The sequence below is a fragment of the Dermacentor variabilis genome, chromosome 10, assembly GCF_050947875.1.
Source record: "Dermacentor variabilis isolate Ectoservices chromosome 10, ASM5094787v1, whole genome shotgun sequence".
Taxonomy (NCBI): Eukaryota; Metazoa; Arthropoda; class Arachnida; order Ixodida; family Ixodidae; genus Dermacentor; species Dermacentor variabilis.
Genome location: NC_134577.1, coordinates 123,270,141 through 123,281,235, shown reverse-complemented (window position 1 = coordinate 123,281,235; position 11,095 = coordinate 123,270,141). Strand labels below are relative to the sequence as shown.

Below are 11,095 nucleotides of genomic sequence, written 5' to 3'. Positions count from 1 at the left end.
TCACAAGCTGCAGCTGCCCCATAGAAATGTCTTGCACCGACTCTCAGAACCACCTATCAAACATGTTGTCAGAAGACGTTTGAAGCAAACGTTGTTTATTTTATGTCATTCATTAATAGAATAATTTTCATCATTATCACGTATGTATGCAAATAAAGAAGTGCTATACTAACGAGTTTAGAAGCGGTATGTCCACATTCACAAGCGAACACTGAAATATATATACCACTGCTCACTAGCGTCGTGACGCTCGCGATGTGTCATGCATTCTCTTGGCCTTAGAAAAATGCAGATATAAAACATTCTTGAATATTTCCGCATCTTCCTCTCGTTCTGTAGAAAACGCCTTCATGTAGAGTTTTTAAGTGTAGTTTCACACATCAGTTTCTTAATGAATAGCCCTCGACTTGTTTGAAACAAAAACATGCGCGTAAGCTCAAGAATTCAATTTCGACGGCGCTCCTCTCAAAAGGATTTAGCAACTCAACACGAGAGTGCAGCCCAGTAAAGAAAATGTAGAAATAATTTGATGAAGGCGCAAGTAACAAGCTTTCGATTTTCTCAAATGCAGTGTCGCGATGTTAAAGGCGAGAGAAAGAAATGATAGAAACGGCGAAGGGCGAGGAAAATAACTTGTGGTAGCACTCATTGAGCACATCTGACGTCTGCAAATGGAATACTGCATATTTCAGGAGCATTGTAGAGTGGTTTCTGAAAAGACTGAACCCGCACGCCGCTTCAGCATCACTTTCGCCCATCCACGCGCCACCCCGTTCTCTGAACACGTAACTTCAGTTTCAGCCTCTTTGGCTTAAAACGCTCAGAGTCTTTCGATGGTCGTCTTGGCGGAATAAGATTTGCAGAAAGCTTCGGCTTGCGTGTCGGCAATATCCTGTTTTGGTGGAGGACAAATTCTGAGTGTTTCGCACTTCACTTTACGCATCGCTTTTGCTGTGAAATCTCCTCCACAGCTAGTGCGCGTTGTGGCAAGTCATGTAGCGCCGTGAAAGCTGCTTTCAGCGTTCGGTAGAACACTAAGTGGCGACTCTAAAGATTCTAAATCAGACGTAGCCCTCTGCACGTCATCTGTGCTCGCTCATTGTTCACGTGGGCGACAAGCGTGACTTGCGCCTTTGCAGAGCGGTGGTCACTTGTCCTGAAGTGTGAGATATTGTAGTTTATCTCACTCAAGTCTTCGATGTCTATGTAAGGCCAAGCTAGTGCACCAATTGTTTTTCACACAAGCCACGTTTTCTCACTGGCGAGCCGAGAGACAGGGAAATAACGGGTGATGTCCTGCCATGCTTTAGCTATGTCTTGCGAAGCTAAGTGTGCGCCGGGGAGCCATTGGACGATCCCCTTCAGCAAAACATTATGAGCTAGCGAATGGCTGTGCGAGCAGCATAGGGAAAGATGGCGCCCAAAGAGGTTACATATTGCAGAACTCAGGCTTTCCCAGATCTGTGATCACTTAAGTATGCGAAGCCATCTTGCAGAAAGAGAAAAGAGTAAGTTCCGAAACATCACAAAAGAAAAGTATAGAGACAAGAGACAAGCGCACGTGGCGCTATACTTGCACAATTCGTCACGCAATCGGAAGAAAGTTTCCAATACACATAATATTAATTTGCCTTTCAGTGCCCCGTGCAAGCTGTGCTCGATATGTAATCGTATGAAAACGCGCGAAAGGCCCGTGTGCACCACAAATCATTAATCTCGTTTCACTGACTACAGGCTCAACGTTACCTATCAGATACCGCTGAGCTGTGGAAAAGCTTATGTAAGTCAAACGGGACAGTGTTTCAATGAAGCAGCTCGTCAGCACAGCAGTAACCTAAAGAATGGCTATGGGAGTCATGGGACGATGTAACAAGTGTCACTGCACTCCAATATTTGAAAAAAACAAAATTCATAGGGAAAGGAATATGTAAGAGCGACAGGGAAATAATTGAGGCTTATTACATTAGAAAGGAAGGAGACAGATGTGTAAGCGCTCCCTCTCTTGCCTTGTCGGGAAAAGAAATAGCCTTTTTGGATGAAAGATTATGATGTTGCTGATTTTCAGATGTTCTTGCGACTGGCGTACGCATGTCTATGCTGAAGAAAGCTATAAAAAGGCTGGAGAATTTCAAATAGACTTCCAGTTGGCTGTCAGCGCTTGTCTGTGGTATTTGTTCCTCGGGTCCTTGTTTTATTCGCTCTGTTTAACCTCAGTTGTAAACATGACCCATATAGCCCTCATCAAGATCTTACTAACCCAAAGAGGTGGGCGAGTGTACAACAGAATATACTGCAGCTCTTGCTTCGCCGTATTGGAAACGCCAAAACTTCGCCCGACTTATGATCGAATGTGAGACATATTGGCAGCATATTGCTGATTGTACGGTTGGTACCTTCTGTGATACCATTCGTACTCAGGTAATATGGCGTTGAGTGTGTTCACACGAGCAGGTGAGTTCCTTCACCACGTCTGCTGCGAAATAGCATCCATCGTCACTTATTATCGCTTCAGATGGAATAACCTGCAGGAACGCATGACGAAGGAGCAAGAGGAATACTTCGGCAGTAGTCGCGGAGGGCATCACGGTTCTCACGCACTAAGTCAGATCATAAATGCACACGGCAATGCAACGGTAATTCATCGAGGACCGTTAATCGACTAACGTACGGAAACGTCGTTCGCTGCGCCTGCATTCGCAGGCGAGCGCGAGGCGGAAGAAAAATGCGGCCGATCAGAACAGCCCATCCACCGTCAGGAAAAAGGCTCGCAAGGGGGCAGCTCATCGGTGCCGCTTGAAGAGGCCTCGCTAGGAGGATAACGTCCAGGAGCAATGGCCATCTTGGAGGGAGGCCTTGTTGGCGGCGGGTCGTAGGCTGGGAACTGTCATTTAACTATAAAATCCGCACAGTACCCGAGCAGCGACAAGGTAAGCACACAAACCCCCTCCGAGATAGTCCAGGTAATCATAACCCTCCCCCATAACTAATTTGGAGGTTAGAACCAGACTGCGCCAGAAAGGCAGCCAAAGAAGAGCGCCGCGCAAACGACCCTAAACAACTTTTCAATGATAACGTGACTAACGTTTTGGTCAATTCCGTTGCAATCGGATCTCTAGGAAGGCGCAACTCATGCAGCTCTGAGGCATTCGACAAAGCAAGGGAGATTGTTTAGAACAAAACATTAAAAAAATCTTTATGTTCCTTCTCGCGGCATAAACGCTTATCAAACGACATCATCATCATCATCATCATCATCATCATCATCATCATCAGCCTTGTTACGCCCACTGCAGGGCAAAGGCTGACCTTCTTGGCCTTCACATAACTAATGATCTTTCATGGAATTTGCATACTAATTATATTACTGCTAATGCTATTCGTATGTTAGGATATCTTCGTCGTAACTTTTCTACCGTTCCTACTTCGGTTAAATTGACGCTCTACAAAACCCTAGTTCGCTCAAAACTTGAATACGCATCTGCCATTTGGGATAACAATCAAGCATCACTAACCGTAACGCTTGAAGCAATTCAAAATCGAGCAGCTCGCTTTATTTTATCTAACTATTCCCGCCATTCCAGTGTTACATGTATGAAAATAACCCTGAATCTGCCAGATCTTTCTTTACGCCGCAAATGTGCTCGTCTTTGCCTATTTCACAAGGTTTATCACTCAAACCAGATGCTCAAGAATCAACTTATCACCCCACCTTCCTACACTTCATCCCGTTCAGACCACAGATATAAAGTTGCCGTCCCATCCTCCCGAACGAACAAGTATCAGGATTCTTTTTTACCCCGCACAAGTGTCGACTGGAACGACCTTCCTGCTTCCATCATTCAGATTACAGATGCAACTTCATTCAAAAAAGCAGTCTACCACGCTATCGCTTAACGTTGCCTGCATACCATTGTCTGCATATTACATTGATTGTTATGTACCACTCCTTTCTCTAGTGCCTTAGGGCCTTGAAAGTATGTATAATAAATAAATAAATAAAAAAGGCCCCTCCCATACTTCTCCAACTACCCCAGTCATGTTCTAATTGTGCCTATGTTGTCCCTGCAAACGTCTTAATGTCATCCGCCCACCTAACTTTCTGCCTCCCACTGCTACGCTTCCCTTCCCTTGGAATCCAGTTCATAACCCTCAATGACCATCGGTTATCTTCCCTCCTCATTACATGTCCGGCCCGTGCCCATTTCTTTTTCTTGATTTCAACCAAGATGTCATTTACCCGCGTTTGTTCCCTCACCCAATCTGCTCTTTTCTTATCCCTTAACGTTACACCCATCATTCTTCTTCCAATAGCTCGTTGCGTCGTCCTCAATTTCAGCAGAACCCTTTTTGTAAGCCTCCAGGTTTCTGCCCCATATGTGAGTACAGGTAACACACAGCTGTTATACACTTTCCTTTTGAGGGATAGTGGCAACCTGCTGTTCATGATTTGAGAATGCCTGCCAAACGCACCCCAGCCCATTCTTATTCTTCTGTTTATTTCAGTCTCATGATCCGGATCCGTGGTCACTACCTGCCCTAAGTAGATGTATTCGCTTACCACTTCCAGTGCCTCGCTACCTATCGTAAACTGCTGTTCTCTTTCGAGACTGTTAAATATTAATTTAGTTTTCTGCAGATTAATTTTTAGACCCACCCTTCTTCTTTGCCTCTCCAGCACACACAGACTGTAAACCGATGTTTTCAAGTTCCTGGCGAAGCTATGGCGAAGCATTCCTTTTCCGTTGTAGGATAATTGCCTTCCACTTTTGACAATGACCGGACGTCCCATTGCTGGTCTTGTAGGAGCGGGCTTCGTATGGTCTTCTCCCACTTGTCGGAGGTAGATTCGGGCGGATCGTTCCGGCACTCCCAGAGCACGTGTGCGAGTGTCGCCGTGACCCAGCACGAGGAGCACGTCCTCTTCGTCCTAAAAATTGTTGTATTCGTCCTTGAGAGTGCCCAATCCATTGAAGAGCTCGGCGTGCAGCGTCGCTTTTCCAGTCTTGAGTTGATCAATAAATCGAACTACTTGGAGGGCTTGGAGCGCTGGCAGTCCCAGATGAGGCACAGTGAGAGACTGGATCACGTAGAGGCGCTGACAGCTTTTTTCCCTTGCCACCGAAGTCGTGCCACATACGAGCCCAGCACGCGCAGTGGCTGTCCTCCCGGGCCAGTGAGCAGAGTGTCGACTTGGTCGAGTTTGTCAGGCAAGGTAGGAAAGTCGCTGGGAACGGCAGACACTTCGGCTCCGGAGTCAACCTTGAACTGCGTTGTATAGTCGTCAACGGTGACGTCGACGAACTTTGCCGCGGCGGGCGTCGCGACGGCCTGCAGGTGAACGCAGCTGAGCTTGTACTGCTTGAACTTCCGCGAGTGGCATGCTTCGGCAAAGTGGCCTTTCCTTTTGTAGAAGCTGCAGGCGGAGCGTCGGGCCGGGCAGTCTGAACGTCGATGAGGCGCGCGACCGCAGAATTCACATGTGAACGCTCTGCTTGCGGCTGCGGCGAACGAGGCTTAGGGCCGGAGCGACGGCGAGAGGGGAACTTGTTAGCTTTTGCGGCGTCGAGGTTGAGCACGCGGGAGTGCTCGGTGCGGTTCTGGGGCAACGCCTTTTCCCTGTCGGCGTCATGGGATTCACGGGCTTGTGTCCAAGCGTCCTGGAGTGTCAGCTTCGCGTTCCGGCACAGCTGGTCCGAGAGACGGGAGTCGCGGAGGCCGACGGCGAACCGGTCGCGTACGAGCCTTTCCTCGACAGCAGCACACAGATAGTTACAACGCTTAACCATCCTGCGCAGTTCTGCGTAGAAGGTGTCGACGCTTTCGTCGGGTAGCAACACGTCTGTGGAACCGTGACGATTCGTAAAGCTCGTTTGCAGGGTGCACGAAGTGCTCAGTGAATCGGGTGGCAACGGCTTGGTATGAAGCGAGCGACTGGGCGTCGAGCGAAAAAGTCTCGAGAAGCGGGCGGGCCTCCGGGTCCATGCAGTACAGTAGCGAGCGTACCTGCATGTCTCCCGACGCTTGCGTCAGTCCTGAAACCGCTGCGTAGTCTTCGTAACGGCTGAGCCATGTCGCCCACGTTGGCGGGTTCGCGAAGTCGAATGGTGCCGGCGGCTGGAAGTTGACGCCGTACAATTTCGGCGGCTCGCTGGTCTCGAGGGACATCTTGGTGCCTTCCTATGAGGTGAGGGCTAAAGCAGGGAGGCGTTATCCGGCTACTCCTGACACCATGTCGCGTGGTTAGTGCCGCGCGGGGCACGAGCACGCTGGGACGGACCGACACGTACCGCCTCTTGCTTGGAAGAAAAGGGAATGACCCTCGTTTATTGGGCCCGAACATGTATATAGAGACACACACAGGTCACAGGGGGCGCCACACTCTGGTGGCAGCCTAACAAACAGGGCTGAACTGTGGCGACCTCTTCACCCCCAACAACCTGACTGACCAAAACACACGGTCCAGCTGCACCTCTGAGCAAACATTCTCGAGAAATTCAAGAAAATTTGCTATGTTTTCCCTGTCTTCGAATAGGTGTAGTTTAGACCGTGCCTGCAGCGCCCTGAGATGCCGGACTTCCCTGTGAATTTCCTATATTTCCCTTTCGCGTTCTTTGTCCCGCCTTATGTCGGCTTTTCTCCAGCGTTTTCGCGTTCATTTTGCTCTCGCTTTCTCTGGTCATGAATATTCTCCCAAGCCTTCACAATCTCGTCATCATCTCTACCGCTCGCCTCTATTGCATCGATGACTTCCGCCTTCTTTAGATGCTTCCCACAATAAATCCCGAATTCCTCATATTTCGCGTTTAGGTCCGTTCTGCGCAAGTTCTTCCAATCCATGGTTACCTCTGTTTTGCCGACAAGTTTCTGAAGGAATAACGTGTTGAAGCAAGCTATCTTTCACCCTCCCCGATTGTCCGACATTGAGGGAGAGGGTGGCATAGTGGCGGCACGCGGGTGGCAAGGAGAGGATGGGTAAGAGAGAGGCGCGAGACGGCAATGACAATGACTATTTGCGAGGGATACAAATATCGAAATAAAGAAAGATGAAATAGAGTACCTTCTTTCGCACCTGGCGAGCCAACCTTTCCTGGTTGGTGCTCCGACTGTTTCTTCCGTTTTCAAATGTGAATGCGAGTTGCATTTCCAGCGTAGGTTCTTCGTATATACTGTTAAATTTTGTTTTGCTTATATCTAAGTTTACAATAAAAACAAGGCGTAGGGAAGCGGCGACAGCAGATTTTAGACTATTTAGCTGAGCTTTCGGTTGCCTTGCGACCGGACTGTGGGCTGTGCTGAAGAAACCTTTTTTTTATCTCTCTGTCTCAGTCACTCGGTGCCATATTCCTGCAATGTGTACAGTGCCAAGTAGTCATTGAGAAATCCAGCTCAGCCTACATACACGATGTTTGTGGGTGTATAAGGACGCTTTCTGCTAAAGTCGTGCTGGGCGGGACGCATTTGTTGGTCAGGTAAGAACTTAACTGCCAACAAACACATTTACTCCTAAAAGAGACGCACATGTAAAGAAGCAGCAGAAGCTTGATGTGGGTGAGTTGGTTTTGCATACTTGAAGAAAAGAGCACTACGAATACAAACACTAAAAAAGGAACATGTACGACGGACAAGGCGCCTTCTCCGTCGTACATGCTCCTCTTTTAGTCACTGACTTCATAGCGCTCTTTTGTTCCAGTATACATAAAGAAGTGTTGTCCATGTGGCAATCTTGCCTGCTCTTTCTTGACTCGGTAAGCCTCTTGCGTGTAACTTGTTTCACCATATTCAAGTCAACTGAGTCAAGTCTTTGCTTGCATAGTCAACTCTTCAGCTTTCACACTGCATATATTTCAGCCTTGCAGTGTGCACATGTATATTGAATGAATTCTCTCTCAGGTAGCAAGTGTTGCAGCTTGTCACGATATTGCTTGAATAATATGCTTACTTTTTAAGTGCAGAATAAGTCAACCTAACGCAGCAATAAGATAACAGATGCACACTTAAGCAATAGAGTACCATGTAGACAGAAGCCTAAGAAAGAACACCAGGAAGCATTGCATTTTACTTTCTGTTATGGGGCCAAAATATCATGCCAAACAAAGACATATAAAGTTATCACTATACTGGGTCAAATAATATTAAACACTAAGATACAATGAGGCTTTGACAAACTGAAGTATAAAAATGATGACATAGCAGACAGTAACAACCACTTTTTGCATCTATAACAGGACCAAAAGACGAAATTTGGTGTCCATGTAAATTACTGGGCATCATATGATGTAAACATGCCTCACTATATTGAAATGTAATTTGTCAACCAATCGGTAGACTAGAGAAAGTGGAACTTTCTAATATTCTAGGGTGTTTTCTAAGCTGCTCTGTGCAAACACCAATAATAGGTAACAAAGCGCAAGAATATACGCATAAGCGAACAGTGGGCCAGTTTGCCACTGCTCTATGTGTAAAAATAGGAAAATTGCTCCATAGGTAACCTGACTTCGAAGAACTTACAAGATGCCGGTGTGAGGCTATAGTTATAGATTTCTTATGCACATAATTATACACAGTCACTAACCTTTAAATTGTGTAATTTAGTATGCTTTTACCGCACCCTTCCTTGGTGAAGACGGTCTCTTGTTGAAAAATAGAAGTGAGGCGTGCAGACAGGACACAAGAGTAGAGAAGTGGACAACACGAATGCCGGCGTTCGTGTTGTCCACTTCTCTACTCTTGTGTCCTGTCTGCACGCCTCACTTCTATTTTGCATAATGAATCCTTACCAACTAGCTCAGCTTTCTGTCGTTCTAAGCTTCGTCTCTTGTTGACCTGGCGATGTGATGCATCCTGACTTGCCGATATTTATCTGCAATTGCTCTTTGCAAATGTTGCATATGACGTTCCAGTGGAGAGTTATCAAGGCTATGTTCACTGAAATCTGGCAACAGATCCTTCCATACAAGAGCGGTCATCGTGGCCACTGCAACCTTGGCTGCAAACGTGCGAGACTCCAACAGGTAGCAAACGAGAACGTGTCGAAGTTGCTTCTCAGATTGTTGATATATTGTGAGCACATTATTAGAACGATAAACCAATCCACCATGTGACTTCTTTCTAATAAGAGAGTATGCCTTGCCACCATGTGTAGAAGAAGTCAGTGCAGCACTTCCCTCATGACATAATAGCTTGGACTGTAAATGTGAGACAATAAATCCAGCAATGATAACGTCTAGAATGTCTGATATTTTGCCTGAATCTAAGCAGTCAGCATGCTCCTAAGCAATAGTCTGCACACCTGGATGTAATGGCTAATTATTTAGAAGCAGCCTTCGTGCTGTTGCAGCATTTATTATGCTTGTAGGCGATAGCCTCGCAAATGAACTGGCATACAAAATTTTGATGTGGTCTAGCGGAAGACAGTTCCCACTAGTCACATCTTGCACTTCGTTTTGAACAAGACGCTTAAAACCAGCAGTGTACTGTCCTGCTGTAGGATTATCAGTACAGCAGCCAAATGATCGAATTGCTGAAAAAAAAACAAATCAAGGTGGTCTTGAATTATTTTGATAATGGTAGATATTGACACGTGTACTTATCTTTATCGGGTGACCACGTTTCGCTGCCTAACATATGTTATCACACAGCGCAGGACGCGCCTGCATGTAAAAGAAGTTTCTGGAATGTTATCAATGGTTCCGTCCACCGTCTTTCACCGCCACTTGTGTAATCTGATTGCATGTATGCGCGACGCGAATAGTGTAGAACTTTGTGGAAGACACGCGGGCCCCAGCGGTTAATCTGGAACATTCGACGACTGATCTATAAAAGCCGACGCGCTTGACCCGCTGATCAGACTTTCAACAATCGCCGACCGTGTTCGCCGCTATCGTTTTGCTATAATTAGCCTGTTTTGTGGGCGAAGGTTCGCCCAATAAAAGTTAGTTTTGTCGTTCACAGTATTGCTACTGTGTTCTTCAACGTCACCACCACGAGACATCTGGTGGGGGTGGTTTTTGTTCATGTATCGGACGCCCCCGACAAGCCGTGATCCAAGCCCGGACCGCATAGAGAACACCAACGTAGTCCTGGACCATCGAGCAAGCTGCCGTCTTCAACAGCTTCCCTTGGAGCACGGACTTCCGGAGAAGACCAAGAAGATTGTGGCCAAGGCAGCCCCAATGGCAGCCCCAGCGTCCCCCATCGTGATGCAGCAGCCCAGGGAACCACCGACGTTCCGCGGTTCCACATTTGAGGACCCGGAAAGCTGGCTGGAAACGTATGAGAGGGTCGCTACGTTTAACAGCTGGGCAAGCGACGACAAGCTGCGACATGTCTATTTTGCATTGGAAGACGCCGCCAGGACGTGGTTCGAGAATCGAGAAGCCACCTTGACGAAGTGGGACCTGTTCCGAAGCGGCTTCCTGCAAACATTTACAAGCGTAGTGCGAAAAGAGCGAGCCCAATCTCTACTGGAGACCAGAGCGCAGCTGCCGAATGAGACGATCGCGATCTTCACTGAGGAAATGACCCGTCTCTTTCGCCACGCCCACCCGGAAATGTCCGAGGAGAAGAAAGTCCGCCTACTGATGCGTGGTATAAAGGAGGAACTTTTCCACGGAATGATAAGAAGCCCACCGGAGACCGTCGACGAGTTTCTTCGCGAGGTGACGAGCATCGAGAAGACAGTCGAATTGCGGAACCGGCAATTCGACCGACGCACCAAGCCAACAAGCTACGCCGGAGTTAAATAAAGGGCCACCGACTGCCTGCGCGAAACCATCCGGGCAGTCGTACGAGAGGAGCTTCAAAAAATCTTCATCGCAACCTCAAGTGGCCTCAATCACCGAAATTGTCAAAGAAGAAGTCCAGCGATTGCTCGAAGTTCCCGAGGTACAAGCACAATCATCGCAGCCCCAGCCAAAACCGATGACCTACGCCCCCGTCGCCCGCCGTCAAGGTGCCCCTCCACGACCGCGCCAGGGCCGGGTATGGCCGCAATTCCGTCGACTACTGCCGCCGCCGCCAGCACGCCTACCCGTCGCCAAGCGCAGCTACCCGAGGAAGGCAGACGTTTGGCGCGCTCCTGACCACCGCCTGCTCT

General features: G+C 47.9%; 1 pseudogene; it reads right to left on the bottom strand.

Moving 5' to 3' along the window:
• Nucleotides 1-5,082: 5,082 nt before the first annotated feature.
• Nucleotides 5,083-6,165, bottom strand: LOC142559402 (uncharacterized; annotated as a pseudogene).
• Between the last annotated feature and the right edge of the window lie 4,930 nt (nt 6,166-11,095).